We start from the raw sequence: 19815 nt of genomic DNA on the forward strand, positions 1-19815 counted from the left end.
ATAGTAATATTTCAAAGACAGTACTCTAATCAAATTAATATTCTTTTTTTTTTTATAAACATCAAATTAATATTCTAATTCAAGGAGTTTTTTGTTGGGGAAAAAATATTTAAGACTTCTAAGCTTCGATGTTTTTTAAAAAACAAAAAGGATGAATTTATAACATCCCTAGGTCTAGTAAGGCTGTTTGGCTCAAACAATTAGAAGCCACTAAGATAAGACCATGCATTTTTCGCAATGAACTCATCTTAATTTTTATTTATAATTCAACTGTCTTAGAAAAAAAAATTATATTTATTTTTATGTCATAAACAATAAATAAAAATTTAAAATATTTTTTTTATTGAAGAAAAATAGCTTTAATTTCTTTTGTAATCTCACTTAATAAATTAAAATAATTAAAATTAATGTAGCTACTATATTTTTTATAATAATATTATTTAAATTTATAAATTAAAAAATAATTTATTATTAAAAATATTAATATTAAAAATATTCATATATAACAATGAGATACAATATATAATTTAAGATTAAATTAATTTATAAAATTACTTAATATAAAAAAAACATAATTAACTTTTATAGTTGACGACAAACATTGTGAAAGTGGCATATGTATTCAATCAAATCCTCTTTCAACTGTCTATGCTGCTGTTTAGGGATTGGCAAGCGGGAAAGCCCGCCCCGCCCCGCCGCGCCAGAAGCCCGCTCCGTCCCGCCTAGTGAGATGGTCCCAGAATCCCACCTTGCCCTGCCTAACGGCTGGCTGGCGGGCTTACCAAATACCTTCTTTTTTTTTTTACTTTTAATTATTAAATAATATATATAAAGGTATAAAAAAAATTTCTTTATTTTTTACTTTTTTTTTTACTTTTAACTATTATAATTTCTAAAGATATAAAAAAGTTATAATTTTTATATTCACAAACATTAAAGTCTTTGTAATTATAAATATCTAATAAATATAATTATAAACTAAATTTTTATCCAAAACATAATTATAAATATTGTCTCCAAAGCAAAATAAACATAATCCAAAACATAATTATAAATATTGTCTCCAAAACAAAATCAACATAATCCAAAACCCTCAATTTTCATCTTTATTCTCTTGTAAGTTGGGTTGGAAAAAATTGGATTTTGGCAAAAAATTACAAAAATACCCCTTGCCAAAAAAAATACTAAGCCCGGCAGGAAAGTCCATCCAGCCAAAGTCCGTCAAAGCCCTCTTTTTAAGTGGTGCAGGTTATGCGGACTTTTACTATTTGGCGGTCCCAATTTTTCAGCCTAGCCCACTTTTTTTAGCGAGTTACGTGGATCGACCAGCGAGTTTAGGCCCGTTTGCCACCCCTACTGCTACTTATTTTTTTGGTGAAATTGTGAGTATGATGCAAAATCTTCCTCTCCCAACTGAGGTTGTGATAAGCCGTTTTCGACATCGCCATACTCTAAGTTTTGAGCAAAATTTCCTGCATAAGTGTCTCTTTCATCCTCAACAATCATGTTATACAATATAATACAAATTTTCATTACGTTTGCGAACTTCTTCTTTTTCGAAAAGCGCGTTAAATCACGTATAATTACAAAGCGTGCTTGGAACACCCTAAATGCTCGCTCCACATATTTTCTTTGTCATTCTTGATATTGTGCAAATAACTTACGTTTCTCCCGTTGTGGCTTTAAGATTGATTTGACAAATGTAGTCCATCCAGGATAAATATCATCTGTTAAATAGTATCACATGGTATAATTATTACTATTTATAGTATAATTTACCTTTAGAGCACAGTCATTTAAAATATCATCAAATACTGGTGAACGATCTAACACGTTGATATCGTTATTTGAATCAGAAACTCCATAGAACGCATGCCATTTTCAAAGGTCTAAAGATGTTACAACTTGAATTACTATGGTTGCAACCCCATGATAACTACTCAGATACATGTCTTTTCATGCCTTTGGACAACTTTTTTTATTGCCAATGCATGCAGTCAATGCTACCCAACATACCAAGAAAGCCACGACCCTCCACCATTTGTAGCAGGCGTCGTACATCATTTGGATTTGGTTTTCGCAAGTATTCATCCTTGAACACCGAAATGACACCTTCATAACGTAATAACAATAACATAGTAACGACTAATTTTAAATGGCTAATTTTATAACAACTAGTTTTGCAACGGCTAATTTTATATATGGTTAGCATTTTAAATTTTATAAATAAAAATAAAAAACCCATCCAAAAATTATTTTGTAATGTATAATAATTAAATTTATTTTTTCATGTAAACAAACTTATTAATATAATTTTTTTATATTAATCATGATTTAATAATTAATATAAATTATTAATTAAATAATTAAATCATAATTAATTTATTTATAATTATTAATTAATTATAATTTAATATAATTATTTATTTTAAAGATAACTTATCACATGACAAATTATCATTGGACATCATAAGTCCCTCTGAGGAGGAATTTCCTCTCCTCGATCATCAACCATCATAAATATAAAATATATATTAAAAATAAATTAAACAATAATTTTTTATATAGAGATTTCTATTTTTTTGACCAAGTTTTCTTTTCAACAATTTACCTAATTTTTCAAACACAATCTTTTAGAATATTTGGATTATGACTTCTTAAATACATTTTCAACACTTCACTTCAAAATTTTAAACAAAATCTTATATTATTTTCTAATATTTCTTAAGATTTCTTCTAATAAAATAGTTTTAAAAACTTAAGCAACTTTCTTAGGAAATCTGTTCCATCCAGTTCAACAAAAATTCTAGTTTAACTATGGATTTTCGATCTACCAAACCACTTGACCTAAATTCAAGGGTGACCCGTGTGCCACCTCACGTCCTGCTAAAAAAACTTGAACAGTTAGCAGAAGCTTCCAGGCAGATGGGTCCAAGCGAAGGGGCCTACCTGAGTTCAGAGTATAAATAGAGAGGGACATTTTTCTCTTCAGAGGTACGTCACTTTTTTAATCTAATTACTGTCTTTTGGTACAGACAATAACTTAAGCATTAAAATGCCTTGCAGGTTGCCCCATGTAAATTTCATTAAATTAGTAAATAATTAGTTAATAAATTAATTTTTGATAAAAAATTTGAAATGTGAATATTATATTAAATTAGGATAGAGCTCATCAAAACGAGAATTTTGATACTAATTTTGAAGAAAACGGCCCATGTTTGGGCTGAACGGGCCAAATCGGTTGAACCGGGCCCAAAACTGGGCCCGAGAGTCCAACCGGCCAGCATTTAAGTGAACCCAAACCCTCTTCTCTTTCCCAATTCAACGGTGCTTCTGCTAAAAGCCAACAGGGTAAGGAGAAATGAAAATTACCCTAACCCTTACGTCAACTTCCAATCCACGTATCTCCTCCGTCCGAGCTCCGATCACCGCACTGTTTGCAGTCACGCGACCACCGCGTCGAGCTCTACGTTTCTATTGGAACAATTTCATTGGTAAGTCATTAATCACTCCCAGACACTTTTTTCCCCCAATTTTTCAAAAATTGGAAGAGATGTTGAATTTCTTTGATTTTTTATATTTTAGGATCCATTAGCTTGAGAAAAATGTTCAATCTTACTTATGTGAAGCTTGTGTAAGGTGAGGATACTATAATTCTATTTTAATTTTACTGAAATTGAGCTTTGGATATTAAATTGGGTATATATGTGTTATGAATGTGTATTAGGTTGTGAATAAATAATTGGAGCTTGAAATTGTGGATATTGGAACTTGGAAGAAGCTAAACACTAGAGTTTTGTTGAGGTTTTTGGGGCTGTGATTGGTTTTAATAAGTTGCCTTAATCATTACGAGGAAATCGGCTAAGGTATAGTTTAGGTTTCTTGCATTTAATATATAATGTTCTGTGAAAACTTAGGTTAGATGACCATAGGATAAGTTTGAACGTATGTGTATATTGTGGTTTAGTATCTTGATGTTACATTTGGATTGGTATGGTGCTGATTAGTTGAAGGATTGGTAACTTGTTAATTATTGACTTGAAGATATTATTATGTGATTTGTAAGCTATGGTTTGGTTGTGAAACTTGGCATGTATATATGATCATTGTTGGAGTATTTGGCATGTATATATATGCTTATTGTTGGAGTGGAGAATGATTTTCATGGTGGTTGTTGTGTCGAGGGAGAAGGAGCAATTTGGTGCTTGTAAGTGTAAGAGGTTGTGTTGGTATCATGGGGAATGTTTGAATAAAAAAGAGGTTTTAGCAAGTTTATGAAATTTTGATTTTAGGCTAAACTTCGGCGAGCTATAATTTGGCTTTCGGAACCCCAAAATAATTCCAACTTGTTTTAAATAAAAATTGGGTTCGTGAAGTTTATGCCGTTCGAAGAACGGAAGAAAAACGATTGAGTTATGCTTGTCGGAAATTTTGTTGTGGAATATGTAACCATGCAGGGGGCACTTTATGATTCTGCAGCTTTGCTACTGAGTCTGCTTTATTTAAAAGAATGTACGTCCACGCGTACGTGTGACATGGAATTTTGGCGATGCGTATGCGACTGGTCCCATGCGCACGCGTGACATGGAGTTTTCACCCACGCGTGCGCGAGCTGCAGTTTCACACTCCCACGCGCACGCGTGGCCTCTGTTCTAGCAAACATGATTTTTTAGTTTTAAACTTTATTTCAATCTTCTAAACCTCTATTTTCATTCCTTTAGTCAGGAATAATAGTATTAAACCTGATAATCAGATGAAGCTAGAAAATGGGGATAACTTGGAGATGAAGTAAAGCTGAAAAGTGGTGAATTGATTATGAAGTGTTACGGATGATTATGTATGATACTTGGATTGGTAATTGAATGAATGATAATATATGATACTTGGCTTGAATGATTAAATGATCTGAGATACGAGATTCCTTGGATAAAGTACCGTCGCTTGCCACCACGTGTACCAGGTTGAAAACTCGATACTCTATTGACCCTATGACGTAAGGGTGACCAGACACTTATAAATTCCCGGGAATGTTAAACGCCCATTGAGTAATATTAATTATTTGAGAAAAAGCTATGCATAGACTCTTGGGGATGCACATCGAGGGACATCTAAGGTTTTCAGACTTGTCGGGTTGGCTGGATAACTGACAGATGAGCCTCATCAGCCATAGGACAAGCATGCATCATATGCGTACTACTTGAATTACTTGTTTGTGCATTAACTGAGTGTGCTTAAGTGTACTTCCCATGTTAAATGTATATTTGTTACCTGCAGTAATTGTAACCTTCTTGTGCTTGCCTTTATCAGTTTATTTGTCTGTAAAATTCTGACGGATATAGAGGTATGGAGGAATGGCCGTATGGGACTTAGATTTAAGACTAAGTTAAGTTAGGCTTAGATACTCTTAGAAAACCACCTTTTATGGCTTCTGTTAATACTTTAAGCTCTATAATCTGAGTGTCGGTGTTCTAGGATTGCCTCTGACATTCCCAGGGCCTTATATGTTATGTGTGCGGCACCTTTACCATACTGAGAACCTACAATTCTCATTCCATACTATGTTGTTTTTTTCAGATGCAGGTTGAGAGGCATCTCGTTAGGCGTCTGGGCTCCTGAAGCAAAGTGGTTACTAGGTTATTTTGTTGAGTGGTATATATATATATGTACTTAGCTTTCTCTCTGCATAACTCGTTCTTTTTTATCCTCTTAGAGGTTTATGGAGAGACATGATTTTGTTTATGTACATTTGGGTTTTGATTATATGTGTGTGTGTGTGTGTGTGTGTGTGTGTAAACTTTTCGGCTAGTCTTGACTTCGTGGGTTGAGTTAGGAGCTTGTTACTTGGTATCTTTGACTCTCTGTTCCTGTTTTAGGTTACTTTACACTTAACAACTATAGCTTTCTTAGTATGCAAGCTAACTCGTTTCTTGAGCATTGCGCTTTTATTTCACAATTTTTATTTCATCTATTTTTCAAGGCTCCTAGTTTATTATATTCTTTCTGCTAGTATGTGTATTTATTTATTTTAGAGGTCATAGCACCTCGCCACCTCTGTTTTACATCCTAGGTATAATGCTCTGTGTGGTAGGGTGTTACACCCCACCCACCAACCCGGTGGTAGCCCAGATGATTACCTTAACCCTGAAGTTCGTGCTCAGGTCTAGATCCTTCCTCATACCCAGTTGCTCCAATATCTCATCTTCACCCGTTCTGCCACTCACCTGAACAACTGAACGTTGGCGCTGTCTGTGGAGATCTGACGCGAGTATGGATCTTTTTCCTTACATAGAGGAAGTACGAGAAAAGGGGGAGCCCGCTTGAGAAGTAGGATAAGCTCCGCGACCTCCTTCTAAGAACGCTCGATACCACTGTAACGTTGGGACGACCTGTCTTCCAGATCTCCCGGGAGACGCCCATTTGGTGGTACCGGCAATGACAACTTAAAGATCATGCAGTAATTCCGACACCAAGTCGAAAACTTGGAAAGAGAGCTAGCAGCAAGGGACCGATACCGTCCCGAGCACAGAAATATCTGAAAATAACGAAAAGGTTGTGTGAGGGTTTTTAAGAAGTGGTGGTCCAGCATGTGCCGAGAGAGGGAAACGCAAGCTAAGAGCTAACCTCCAATCGAAGTTTGTGAGCACCCTTTGTATAATCCAAGTCCCAAGCACCCTTTGTGGATCAACCCAATTCGATGTTTCATCGAAGATGGCACACTCCCTGGGAATGAAAAGGACGCTAACGTGATAAGAATGGAAGCTGCCAAGTACGTAGTAATACAGGGGCAGCTCTACAAACAAGGACTTAACCAGCTTACGGCCCGATAAGACGGGCTATGTTCTAAACAAAGTTCATAGGAGATGTTGTGACCACCATATTGGAGAAAAAACACTAGCTAGGAAGCTTGTTAGACCAGTGTACTATTGGCCCTCTATGATGGCGGATGTCCAAGAATTTCTAAGGAAATGCAAAAAATGTCAAGAGAATAAAAATTTCTACAAGTCCCCGGCTAAGAAGCTAAGTTCTATATTGGCCTCCCGACCCTTTTTCCAGTGAGGAGTCAACCTTTTGGGGGGCTATTCCCGGTAGTCCTAGGACAGGTTAAGTATCTTATAGCGGTCATTGATTTCTACACCAAGTGAGTAGAGGCAGAGCCGTTAGCCAGCATATCGTCAGCAAATTGTCAGAAGTTTTTGTGGAGACAAGTAATCTCCAGGTTTGGAATACTGGAGATCATGATCCCAGACAACGGGATGTAGTTCTCTGATAAAAAGATCAGAAAGTTCTTATCTGGGTTGGGGATCAAGCAAAAGTTTTTCTCAGTCAATGGACTAAAAAAGCACCTTGATTAGTGTTCCGAGAGTTACCTGAAATTGTAGGTCGATCTCGGACGAGATCTTCTGTACTGGTCAGAGTTGTTGTGTCTGACTTGATGATGGTGGCCAGAGCCATCGCGTCCGACTTGTTGGTTTTGGTGGCCAGAACTGTCGTGTCCGACCTGTTGATTTTGGTAGCCGAAGCTGTCGTGTCTGACTTGTTAGACTGGCAATGCTGTTGATCCTTCGTCACCGGTGGGTGGTGGTACCTGCAAGGGACTTCGATGCTTAAGTTGGCAAGGGTATTAATCAGGTTTTTAGTAGAATCAGAGTATGAGTTATACCTGGGTGCTCCAGTGTATTTATAATGGTGTGGAATGACCTTTCTGGAGATAAGATAGTTATCTTATCTTATCTTATCTTATCTTTGAGTGAGATCATCTTATCTTCAAGGGAACCACCTTTATCTTTTCTGGGCTTTAGTTGCCTTTAGATTGAGCTGTGTTCCTTCGTTTGGGCCTACTTGGGCCTCTGTGGCGTTTTGTCTGAGCTCTTTGTGAAGAGGTCGGACATTGGCTGAGCTCTTTGAGAAGAGGTCGGATAGTCTTACCTGAAGAAGTTGGTCGGCTTGTCGCTAAACATCCCGGGTCGGACAGCTTGACCCAGGGTATGAATAGTACCTCTGCTTGAGTTCGATCTTTCCGTGAGATCGTGCTTTTCAGAGCTTCGATCTCTTTGGAAGTCGTGCTCAAGCATCTCTCTGGCTTGTTTCTTCATTGCTTTGCAATTTTTGCAGATTTTCTAGAGGTTTGGTACTTCACAGTCCAACCTCTTTTGAGTGGTAGTGTGGGTTTTCTACCCTTGCCTTCTAGATCACGCCTTGCTTTAAGTTTGTGTTGACAACCCTCTGCTTTGGCGAAGTTATCCTTGCGGCTTGATATCCGGGCTTTTAGTGACTTGTCCAATGACTTTTTAGTGTTCTTTATATAGAACCTTTTTTAGTCTCGGATGATGTTCGTAGCCCTGTTTGAGATTGTGCCTTCTCTGAGTGGAGTTGTATCCCTTTTGGCTAAGCACATTTGATCCTTAAGTTATTTCCCAACCTTTTGGCTTGTTCTTTGTTGAAGTCATACTTGCGCCTCTTCTTTAGCTGACATCGACCTGTATGACTTTGCCCTTGCTTGAGTTCGGACTTTTCCATGAGATCGTGCTTTCAGAGTTTCGATCTCTTTTGGGGAAGTCGTGCTCAAGCATCCTGACTTTGGTCGATCTTGGGTAGTTTCTCCTTGTGCGAGTCTGGTATTACCCCTTTTAGTTTGTTGAGAGGGCTTTTCAGCCTTTCTTCTGACTTGTTTGTCTTCACTGCTCAGGCTTTTTAGTTATAATCCAACAACTTTTTAGGTAGTGTTTCGGTGGGGAACCTTTTTATAGTTTGTTTGGATGACTTTTTAGCTCCGTCTTTGAGACCGTGCTTTTCGCTTTTTAAGTAGTGTCTTTTTTCAAGACTTTGTACTTTTCAGCGAATCACTTCTGGCGTTGGTCTTTTGACCTTTCCTTGGCCTTTGTAAGATGTTTATAGAGTGTTGGTACTTTGCTGTCCAACCTCTTTTAGATCCTTTTTAGTCCGTCTTCTGTTTAGGCGGGATGACCTTTGGGGCTAACTTGTCCGACAACTTTTTAGTGTTCTTGGTAGAACCTTTTTAGTTGGTCTGAACAATTTTGATAGCCTTGTCGTGAAGTCGTGGCTTTTGGGCGGAGCTATGTCCCTTTTTGCGCACGTTTTTTGTTGGTCGACTTCTCTTTGTCGATCCTTCTTTAGCTTTTGTTGGTCCGACTTCTCTTGTCGGTCCAAGCTGTAGCTTTTGTTGGTCCGACTTCTTCTTGTCGGTCCAAGTTGTAGCCTTCGTTGGTCCGACTTCTTCTCGTTGGTCCAATCTGTAGCCTTCGTTGGTCCGACTTCTTCTCGCCGGTCCAATCTGTAGCTTTAATTGGCTCGGGCCGACTTCTTCATGTTGGCCTCTTCTAAGTTATCTTTTAGTAATCCATTTTTAGTTGGACCTTGCCAGGTCTCTTTTTATGGATTACTTTTTATAACCGTGTAGCTTTGTCGGGCTGACTTTATCATGTCGGTCCCTTCTAAGTTATTTCTAGTAATCCTCTTTTTTGGACCTTTGTCAGGTCTCTTTCAGGGATTACTTTTTATAACTTTTTGTTATAGGCCGACCTCATTGTGTCGGACCCTTCTAAGTTATTTCTAGCAATCCTCTTTTTTGGACCTTTGTCAGGTCTCTTTTAGGGATTACTTTTTATAACTTTTTTGTTATGGGCCGACCTCATCATGTCGGGTCCTTTTAAGTTATTTCTAGCAATCCTCTTTTTTGGACCTTTGTTAGGTCTCTTTCCGGAATTACTTTTTATAACTTTTTGTTATGGGCCGACCTCATCATGTCGGGCCCTTCTAAGTTATTTCTAGCAATCATCTTTTTTGGACCTTTGTCAGGTCTCTTTCAGGGATTACTTTTTATAACTTTTTGTTATGGGCCGACCTCATCATGTCGGGCCCTTCTAAGTTATAGTAATCCTCTTTTATAGGGCTGGCCATACCTCTTTCCAGGGATTTACTTATAACTTTGGTTATTGACTGGACCGACTTCTTGGTGTCGGCCGGTCTTTAAGTTATTATTTAGCAATCGATTTTATTAAGATCTCGTCAGGTCCTTTCTATAGATCACTTTTGATAACTTCTTGCATTATTCTATTTTCATTTTTGCCGATTTTGTAGAAATTGGGTTTAATCCCTGTTTGGTCGACCTTTTGATGAATTTGGTTTTCATCTCCGTTGGTCTTTATCGTGATCGTGTAGTGAATTTGATTTTTACTTTCTGCCGATCTGTAGCTTTATAATCGGACGATGAATGTTTCAGATTAATGCGGCTTGATTGAGCAGTGAATTTGATTTTTACTTTGTCGACCTTTGTCGTAATCAAACGATGAATTCGGTTTTCATCGTGGTCGGGCGGTGAAGTTGGTTTTCACCTTGCCTACCTGTCGCTTTGAAATCGGACGATGAATTTGGTTTTCATCTTGCCGACTTTGTCGTGATCGGTCGGTGAATTTGGTTTTCACCTTGCTGACCTGCCGTATCGGGCATCTTGGTAGAAAACTTTTTAGGAAATCTGCAATCTTTTAAACAATAAAATGAAGATAAGAGTGTGTACATGTTAGTACTTACCCTTCTAGGTCGGGCAATATTTTTGGATCTCGGCCTGGCACCCTTTTTAGATTGCAGGCATGCCATGACCTTGGTAGCTCTTGCCCCTTGAGGTCGGATACTCTGTCGTAGCCTTTCCCCAATACTTCTGAACACTTGATATGGTTCTTTCCAGTTGGCTGCTAGTTTCCCTTTCCCTAACCGACCTGTTCCGATGTTATTTCAAAATAGGATGAGATAATTATTGGCGAAACTTCGCTGGATTACCTGCTGATTGTATCTTGAGGCCATTTGACGATTTAACGTTTCCTCCCTAATCCGAGTAGGTTGAGTTCTTCCCTTTGGATTTAGGAGTTGACCTCTTTATTGTAGAGGATCATTCTGGGAGATCCTTCTTCGATCTCTACTGGGATCATTGCCTCCACTCCGCGAGTCAATCGGAAGGGTGATTCCCCCGTGGTGAAGTGTGGAGTTGTCCGATATGCCCATAGGACTTGTGGGAGCTCTTCAGCCCAAGCTCCCTTTTGATCTGAAGAACTTTGGTTCTTTCTACAAAAAGTTTGCGTCTTTGATCATTTGTTGTGACTTTTCTTTTGTTGTTCGCCTTTGAGGAGAATGTGTGCTTTGCTTAGGATTTGGTTGCTGTTCCTGTTTCTTTTCATCGTTGCCTGACTCCTTTTGTACAAAAGTTTTAGCTTTTGTTTTGACCTTTTGTTTGAGAGGTGTTCGGACTGTTTGGGTATAGATTGTCGACTTCTCTTCTATGTGTTCTTGCCCTGTTGTTGCCTCCAAAGGGTGCACCTAGACTTTCGTGTGAGATGTCTACTAAGATCCCGGACGCCATGTCTGATTAACTGGATTCCATAATTTTAATGCGTGTTACTGTGGCTGACCTTGAGTACTGTGTGCGACTTAGGAGGTTCCGTAGAATTTGTAGGGATAGGGATGAGGAGAAGAATTATGAGTAGGTGTCGCCGGACCCTGAGGAGAGGGTTTGTTTTACTTTCTTGTTGTGGTCTTGTAATGTAGCCTGGATGAGGCTTCTGTTATTGCCCCCTGGTTTGGTGTTGGCTAGTTTTGAAAATGCATCAGCTCGGACATTCTGCTCCCGAGGTATGTGTCGGACTTCATATTCCCCAAATTGTCTGAGCTGTTGGTGCTGGCTGATTTTGAAAGTACATCATCTTAGGCATTCTGCTCCTGAGGTATGTGTCGGACTTCATATTCCCCGAAATGTCTAAGCTGTTTTCTATTTTTGTCCAGGGTGCCCCGAATTGTCCAAGCTGTTCTCTGGTTTTGTCCAGGGTCTCCTGAATTACCCGAAGTATTTTTTTCATGGTGGTATCCTCAGCTTGGTTGCTCCCTTCTATTTGTGAGGTGACTATTTGTGAATTACTGAACACGGTAAGCTCCTACCTTCTTAGCTAGTCTTAAACCAGCCAGTAGTGCCTCGTATTCAGCTTGGTTATTTAGCTTGATTTGGCTTCCCTGATCGCTTTCTATAATTACACCTGCACCACTCCCGGTTTTGTTTGAAGAGTCGTCCATGTAGAGATCCCATTTTGTAGGAGTTCCCGGGGTGTAAGTGTACTCTGTAATGAAGTCGGCCAGATACTATGATTTGATGGCTGTTCGAGCTTCATGTCGAAGATCGAATTCGGATAACTCAATTGTCCACTGTAGGATTCTTCCAGCTAAGTCTGTTTTCTGTAGGATGCCTTTTATGGGCTGGTTGGTCCAAACTCTAATAGTGTGAGCTTGAAAATATGGGCGGAGTTGTCGAGAAGAGAGTATGAGGGTGTAGGCGAACTTTTCTATCTTTTGATAATTTAGTTCGGCCCCTTGTAGAGCCTTGATGATGAAGTAGACGGGTTGTTGCCCACTTTTGTCTTTTCTAACTAGTGATGAGGCTATTGCCCGACTTCCCACTACGAGGTATAATATGAGCTTTTCACTTTCCCTTGGTCGGGTAAGAATGGGTGGTTGCCCCAAGAATTTTTGAAATTTCAGAAGGCTTATTTGCACCCCGTTGTCCTATTCAAACCTCTCTCCCTTCCTTAATATACCTCTTTGAGGTGTCCTTTGCGAGATGATTTAGAGATCCCTTCCCATGCGAATCCTCCATTTATCATATGAACATGTCTCTCAGGGGTGTGAGGTGGAAACTCGTCCGACCTCTTCGGTGTGTCTGACCTCTTTGGTGTGAGGTGGACCTTCAACTCATCCAACCTCTTTGCATATCTCTCGGTAGACATCCACAAGAGACATCCTAAGAGGGGTGTAATTGTGGTATTTTCTAGGCTTCTCACCGGGTTGATCTTCTTTTTTCTTGGACTCTTTATCCTTGTCCCTTGGGGGGTTAGGAGAATCCAGTTTTTGAGCTGTCTCCCAATCAGGAGTTCTTCTCCATATTGATATATTTTTCTACCCTTTCTTGAACCTCGTTTAGAGATGTTGGGTACTTCTTGGATATTGAGTGGCTAAAAGGCCCTTCTCGTAAGCCATTAAAGAGGCCTATGATGGCCACTTCTGTGGGTAGACTTTGTATGTCTAGGCATGCCTTGTTGAATCTTTCCATGTAGCTGCGGGGACTTTTCCGATCTCCTTGTTTGACTCCTAGTAAACTTGGGGCGTGCTTGGTTTTGTCCTTTTGGATAGAAAATCTGGCTAGAAACTTTTTGGCTAGGTTGTTGATGCTTGAGATGGACCTGGTAGATTGTCGAACCACTTAATCGCCGTTTTTGTTAAGGTAGTCGGGAAGGCTTTGCAGCGGACTACGTCTTGAGGCGTCAGTGAGGTACATCCGACTCCTGAAATTACTGAGGTGATGGCTGGGATCTGCTGTGCCATCATATAAGGTCATATCCGGGAGTTTAAAGTCCTTTGGGATTTTGCTCTTCATGATCTCCTTGGTGAATGGATCTTGGTCCATGCGGGAGCTATCCTCATGAGAGGATCGATTGGCTTTGGTCTTGAGATCTGCTTCGAGTTTTAGGAGTTTGTCCTCCAATTTCTGGCGTCACCTTATTTCCCTTTGTAGGTCTTTCTCAGCCTTTCATTGATGTAGAGCTTCTTTTTCAAGTTGTTTCAAATGGTCTTGAAGTGCTTCCATGGCTCCCGTGTTTGGAGAATTCTTTTCGTTGTTGAGTTGAGGAGTATCCTTTGGTGTAGTGTCCGCATTTTTGTGCGGCATTTTATCCTCTGAGTCGTGGTCGTTGTCATAGTCATCCGCCATGGTGATGGGATGACTTCCAGGTTCCCCGGAAACGGTGCCAATGTTCCGAGGGTTACCTGAAACTGTGGGTCGATCTCGGACGAGATCTTCTGTACTGGTCGGAGCTGTTGTGTCTGACTTGATGATGGTGGCTGGAGCCGTCGTGTCCGACTTGTTGGTTCTGGTGGCCAGAACTGTCGTGTCCGACCTGTTGATTTTGGTAGCCGGAGCTGTCGTGTCCGACTTGTTAGACTGGCAATGCTGCTGATCCTTCGTCACCGGTGGGTGGTGGTACTTACAAGGGACTTCGATGCTTAAGTTGGCAAGGGTATTAAGCAGGTTTTTAGTAGAATCAGAGTATGAGTTATACCTGGGTGCTCCAGTGTATTTATAATGGTGTGGAATGACCTTTCTAGAGATAAGATAGTTATCTTATCTTATCTTATCTTATCTTATCTTTGAGTGAGGTCATCTTATCTTCAAGGAAATCGCCTTTATCTTTTCTGGGCTTTAGCTGCCTTTAGATTGGGCTGTGTTCCTTCGTTTGGGCCTACTTGGGCCTCTGTGGCATTTTGTCCGAGCTCTTTGTGAAGAGGTCGGACATTGGCCGAGCTCTTTGAGAAGAAGTCGGATAGTCTGACCTGAAGAGGTCGGTCGGCTTATCGCTAAACATCCCAGGTTGGACAGCTTGACCCAGGGTATGAACAATTAGTGAAAGGGCTTTTGGGTAGACAAGCTAGCCTCAGTGTTATGGTCTTACAGGACAACGCCACAGTCTTCCACTGAAGAAACACCTTTCTAACTTACTTACGGGGTCGATACGGTCATCCCTTTGGAAATCGAGGAACCAAGCCCAAGGCTACTCCTCGACAGTGGTACTGAAGCAATTGAAAAAAATCTAATTGACAAAATAAAGGAGATGTCCCACTTATCAAAAGTTGTGCTAAAACAGAGGATAGATTTGTGCTACAATAGCAAAGTACTGAACAGGAGCTTCTAGGAAGGTAACTTGGTGTACGTGGACCTCAGGAAAAGGTAAACGAACAGCTAATTGAAAAGGCCTGTACAAAGTAAGATAAGTCCTTGAAAAAGGTGCTTGCAAGCTAGAACAGTTGGACGGGAACAATATCCCGATTATGTGGAATGTGGCAAACCTGAAGAGGTTCTACTCTTGAAAGGCAGTTTCATGACCTAACAGTTTTTCCACACTTCTCGTTTTAATTGTTTTTCTTTTCCTTTACTATCCTTATGTTAAATACTTTGGTTTCTTTTGAATGTCGTGTTTGTACTTTCGTTCAAATGTTAAAAAGGTGTTCATTATTGTTGTAAGGGGTTTTAAGGGGACATGCTTTTAGAAATATAAGTAATTTAGCTTATTCTGTCATACTTGTGGCTTATTATTGTTGTATGGAAATTCGGGACTAATCACCTCGGAAGCCATAACGATTGCAATTCACGGATACCCAGCACATAGCAGTTTACGGCCTGCCGGCCAAGCAAAGAATCAACAAGAACAACCGAGACATTCCATGAATGAAAACGGTAGTTTAAAAGTAAAAAGTCACAATAAAGTCGACAAAGAAATTATTTCAAAATTACAAATTCAAAGGCACCACATCGACCCAACAAAATAAATAAAAAATATAAGATCCACATTTATTACAACGGAGCTTCACTTCCTCGGGATGTCGACAATCTTCCCATCCTACACCATATTGAAAGCTCCAGTCAACGAAATGTCAAAATCGAGAGCGAAGAGGGAGACCTGAGCCTTGATTCCTTCTTCAGTAGCCTTGACCACCGCTCGAGCATCCTTGACAATTTTTTTATTCTTTTTCTTTAAAGCTAAGGCATCTCGTTTGGCGGCCTCATCCGTTCTTTCGGCCTCAGAGAGCTCCTCCTCTAGCTCCTTTACCTTTGCCTCCGCGATGGCAGCTTGACCTCGGGTGGTGTTGAGGTTGTTAGAGAGAGAGAGAGAGAGAGAGAGAGAGAGAGAGAGAGAGAGAGAGATTGCGTTCCACCAGACGGTTAACCTCGGTGGTGCTCTCCTCAACTTTCTTCTCGCTCTCGGCAAGCTGGGTCTTCAGAGCTTCCTCCCAGGTTTTCAAGTCAGTAATATCTTTTTGGGCAGCCCGAAATTTCCCCTCCAAACCCTGTCCTTGCGCAAGGATGGGTTCCACCTTCCTTGTAATTGCAGAGGTCTAGAGGGGACTACGGTAAGTCCACCTCGCTTGAGCAGCCAGATCTTCCTCGCAAAAGAACTCTTCCAAACCCGGGAGAAGCTGTGATTCGATAAAATGCCCAGCATTAAAATTTTTCTCCATCATGGTGAAGGTCTTCTGGACTTAAGAGTCTTCCTCTTCTTCGGATTGGTAATGAGGACCAGATCGTGGAAGAAGTGGGTAATCAAATCAGCCATTATGGTGTTCCCAGCATCCATGGCAACTACAAAAAGTCAAGATACGTTAAGAAGCTGGGAAAATATGAAAGTTTTGAAACAAGCAAAGTGATAAACCCCATTTGTAGAGTTTATCTTGTGCTTGATTTAAGGGATTTTAATACCTTTTACCCACATTTATTTAATGAAATAGCATGGTTTTGTATATTCTTCTTTAATTGTGCTTAAGAGTGAAAACATGCTTTTTAGGTCTTAAAATAAATAAATTTAATTCACCATGATTCCATTAGATGCCTTGATATATTTGTTAAGTGATTTAAGGTTTAGGAGGCAAATATTAGATCAAGGGAATGAAGAAAGAAAGCATGAAAGGTTGGAGAACTCATGAAGAAATGAAAGAACCGGAAAGCTGTCAAGCCGACCTCTTCGCACTTAAATGACCATAACTTGAGCTACAGATGTCCAAATGATGCGGTTCCTGTTGGGTTGGAAAGCTAACATCCGGGGCTTCAAAACGATATAAGATTTGCTATAGTTGCTACACGTATGGTGGCGCGCACGCGCCGTTGCTGCCACCTGGTTCACTTAAAGCAAAACGTGGCCAGCGAATTCTAAAGTCTTGTGGGCCCAATCCAACTCATTTCTGATGCTATTTAAGCCAAGAATTAAAGGGAAATAAAAAAACTTTTAACCATTAGTTTAGTTTAGTAGTTAGAGTTAGTTTCTAGAGAGAGAAACTCTCTCTTCTCTCTAGAATTAGGATTAGGATTAGGTTTGGTTCTTAGATCTAGATTTTAATCTTTGCTTTCTTCTACTTCTACATCTCAATTCCTTGTAGTTACATTCATTCTTCTTCCACTCTTTTGTTGTAATTTTCTTTATGTTGTTCTTATATTTTGTTGTAGATCTAGTATTGTTCCTTCTACATTCTTCCAATTCAATAAGAGGTAATTCATACTAAATGTGTCTTCTTTGCTTTTCTATTGTTGATCTCTTGTTTTTGTAGTTGTAGATTCCTTTACTTCTTGCATTTAATAATGATTACTTCTATTGCACTTTATGTGTTTGTTGAAATGTCTCTTTTAGTATTAGTGTAGATTTTGTTCCTCTTGGCCTAGGTAGAGTAATTAGTGACACTTGAGTTATCTAATTCCTTTGTTGATTGATAATTGGAGAGATTGCTAATTGGTTTGGAGTGCACTAAAGCTAGTATTTCCTTGGGAGTTGGCTAGGACTTGTGGCTCAAGTCAATTCATCTACTTGACTTTCCTTTCTTTAGTAAGGGTTAACTAAGTGGTAGCAATGAACAATTCTCATCACAATTGAGAAGGATAACTAGGATAGGACTTCTAGTTCTCATATCTTGCCAAGAGCTTTGTTAGTTGTTAGTTTATTTTCTTTGCCATTTATATTTCTTGTCCAAAAGCTTAAAAACCCCAAATATAACTCACAACCAATAACAAGACACTTCATTACAATTCCTAGGGAGAACGACCCGAGGTCCAATACTTCGGTTTATAAATTTAGGGGTTTGTTTTAGTGACAAACAACTTTTTGTATGAAAGGATTAGTGATTGGTTTAGAAACTATACTTGCAACGAGAATTCATTTGTGAATTCTAAACCGTCAAAAATCCAATCATCACAAAGCAAGCATGCTAATTGTGAGAATGGAATGACAAATAAATTTAGGCTTTACCTACACACTGATGACCAGTAGGGTTAATATTTTTGGTACCAAAGATCGCTAACAATAAGTCTGCGATCTGACGATCCTCCGGGATTAGCCAATGATCATATCCTCAACATGATCATCAACTATGCTCACAAGCCTCTTTTCACCAAATACCTCCATATGACTCTAATCCTTATCCACCACACCAACCTCCTTTTGAACCATATGAGCCATACATGGAACCACAATTCCAAGATTACTACTCCCAAGAACCACCTCAATACACACCACCACCTTACCAAGAAGAACCACCTTCCTATAATAAACCCTTTCTCCAAGACAATGGACCCTCTTATCCACTCCAATCCTCAATGGATGAAATTCTTAGCCTTATACTTCAAGGGCAAGAAGAAATGCAAAGGAAGACACTAGAATCTATGGCTACCTTGACCAAGGTAGTAAACACTTTAGCCTGCCAATGCTTGAGCACTCAAAGCACTCCCATGGTCACATGTGGAGAATCAATTAAAGAGCATAGCATGAAGGAGAGATTGGAAACTCCGGTGGAAAATGAGGAATGCCACTTTGTATTAGAACAATTTGAGAAGCCTATGATTATTGAAGAAAAGGAAGAAGTGGTTGAAGACTTAGGAGATGCGGAACTTCCATGGGAAGCTAAAATCAAAGAAAATCCCTCCAAGAAGAGTAAATTTGATGTTGAGGAGGAATGTGCACAACCTCCAAGGCATATTCCATATGAAGACTTGGAAGGAGTGAAGCAAGAATTGAGTTCCCTTGGTGATGAAGATCATGCATCCAATCTTCTTGGTGGTGAATCCTTTGAATTTGAAAAACCTTCTCCCAATGAATTTGAAAGTGATGTGGAGGTAGATTTTTCTCAACCTCCCAATTATGACTTGAGTGATGGAGAGGAGTTAGATGAAGTTGATGAACAAAGGATTGAGAATCAAGAAGTTTATGAAGAGGTGGTGATTGACAAGGAAGCAAACAAGGGAGTAGAGCTTGCAAGCACATTGGAGATACCTTTCCCCAAGCCACCACCATCCACTCTCTCATTCAAGTGGGTAAATTCCTTATACTCAAGCTTTATTATTCCCCTTGAATATGGTTTGCTTGAAACGGATGGTCAACTTAGATATATTTGTGGCTCTAAGAGTAAAAAGGAGATGGTTAGTGGTTGGAAGCATCATTCTAGGTTCATTATGGTCACATGTCCAAAGCTTGATAGCAAAGGTTGGTGTATAACTAGGGTACATGGGTCTAGAAGGATGTTTGGTCACTTTGTTGAAAATTCACCTTGCTCACCACCCACATGGATTAATGATAATCAACTTGGAGATGGGTGTGAAGACAAAATATGGGATCCGGGAACACATGAGGATCAACATTGGGAGCCCATGGTTTGTGAAGAACTCCATCAACACTTGGCTCAACCCATAGGAAATCTTGGGGCACAATGGAGAACCAAGCATTGGTGGGAGTTCCAAGATGAGTACAAGCACAAGCCACCTTGATGAGGAGCTCCCCATAAGTCCAACTTAAGGACAATAAACAAAAGTGCTAGGTGGGAGACACCCCACTATGGTAAAATCCTTTCATTTTCTCTTTTGTACATATTGGTAGAACTAGTTTAATTGCATGTTTAGATTAGTTGGTTAAGTTTAATTAGTATTTTATCATGTTAAATAAGGTTTTAGGGTGTTTTGGTAGATGCTTGGAGGTTTAGAATGCTTGGATTGGTGCAAAAATATAGCAAAAATTTTTTTTTTTTGAAAAACAGAGCACCATCCACGCGTACACGCACTGCGTGCGTACGCGTGCATCAAGCATTTTCGACCATCCACGCGCGCACGCCATGCGTGCGTACGCGTGGATTGAGAAGTTCCACATTCCATACATTTTCCAGAGAGTTGTGCCTGCGCCGCGCCAATGTTGTGCCTTTGGCACAAACCCCACTTGCGCGCACGCGCACATGACGCGT

This window comes from Arachis stenosperma, chromosome 3, assembly GCF_014773155.1.
Source record: "Arachis stenosperma cultivar V10309 chromosome 3, arast.V10309.gnm1.PFL2, whole genome shotgun sequence".
Lineage (NCBI taxonomy): Eukaryota > Viridiplantae > Streptophyta > Magnoliopsida > Fabales > Fabaceae > Arachis > Arachis stenosperma.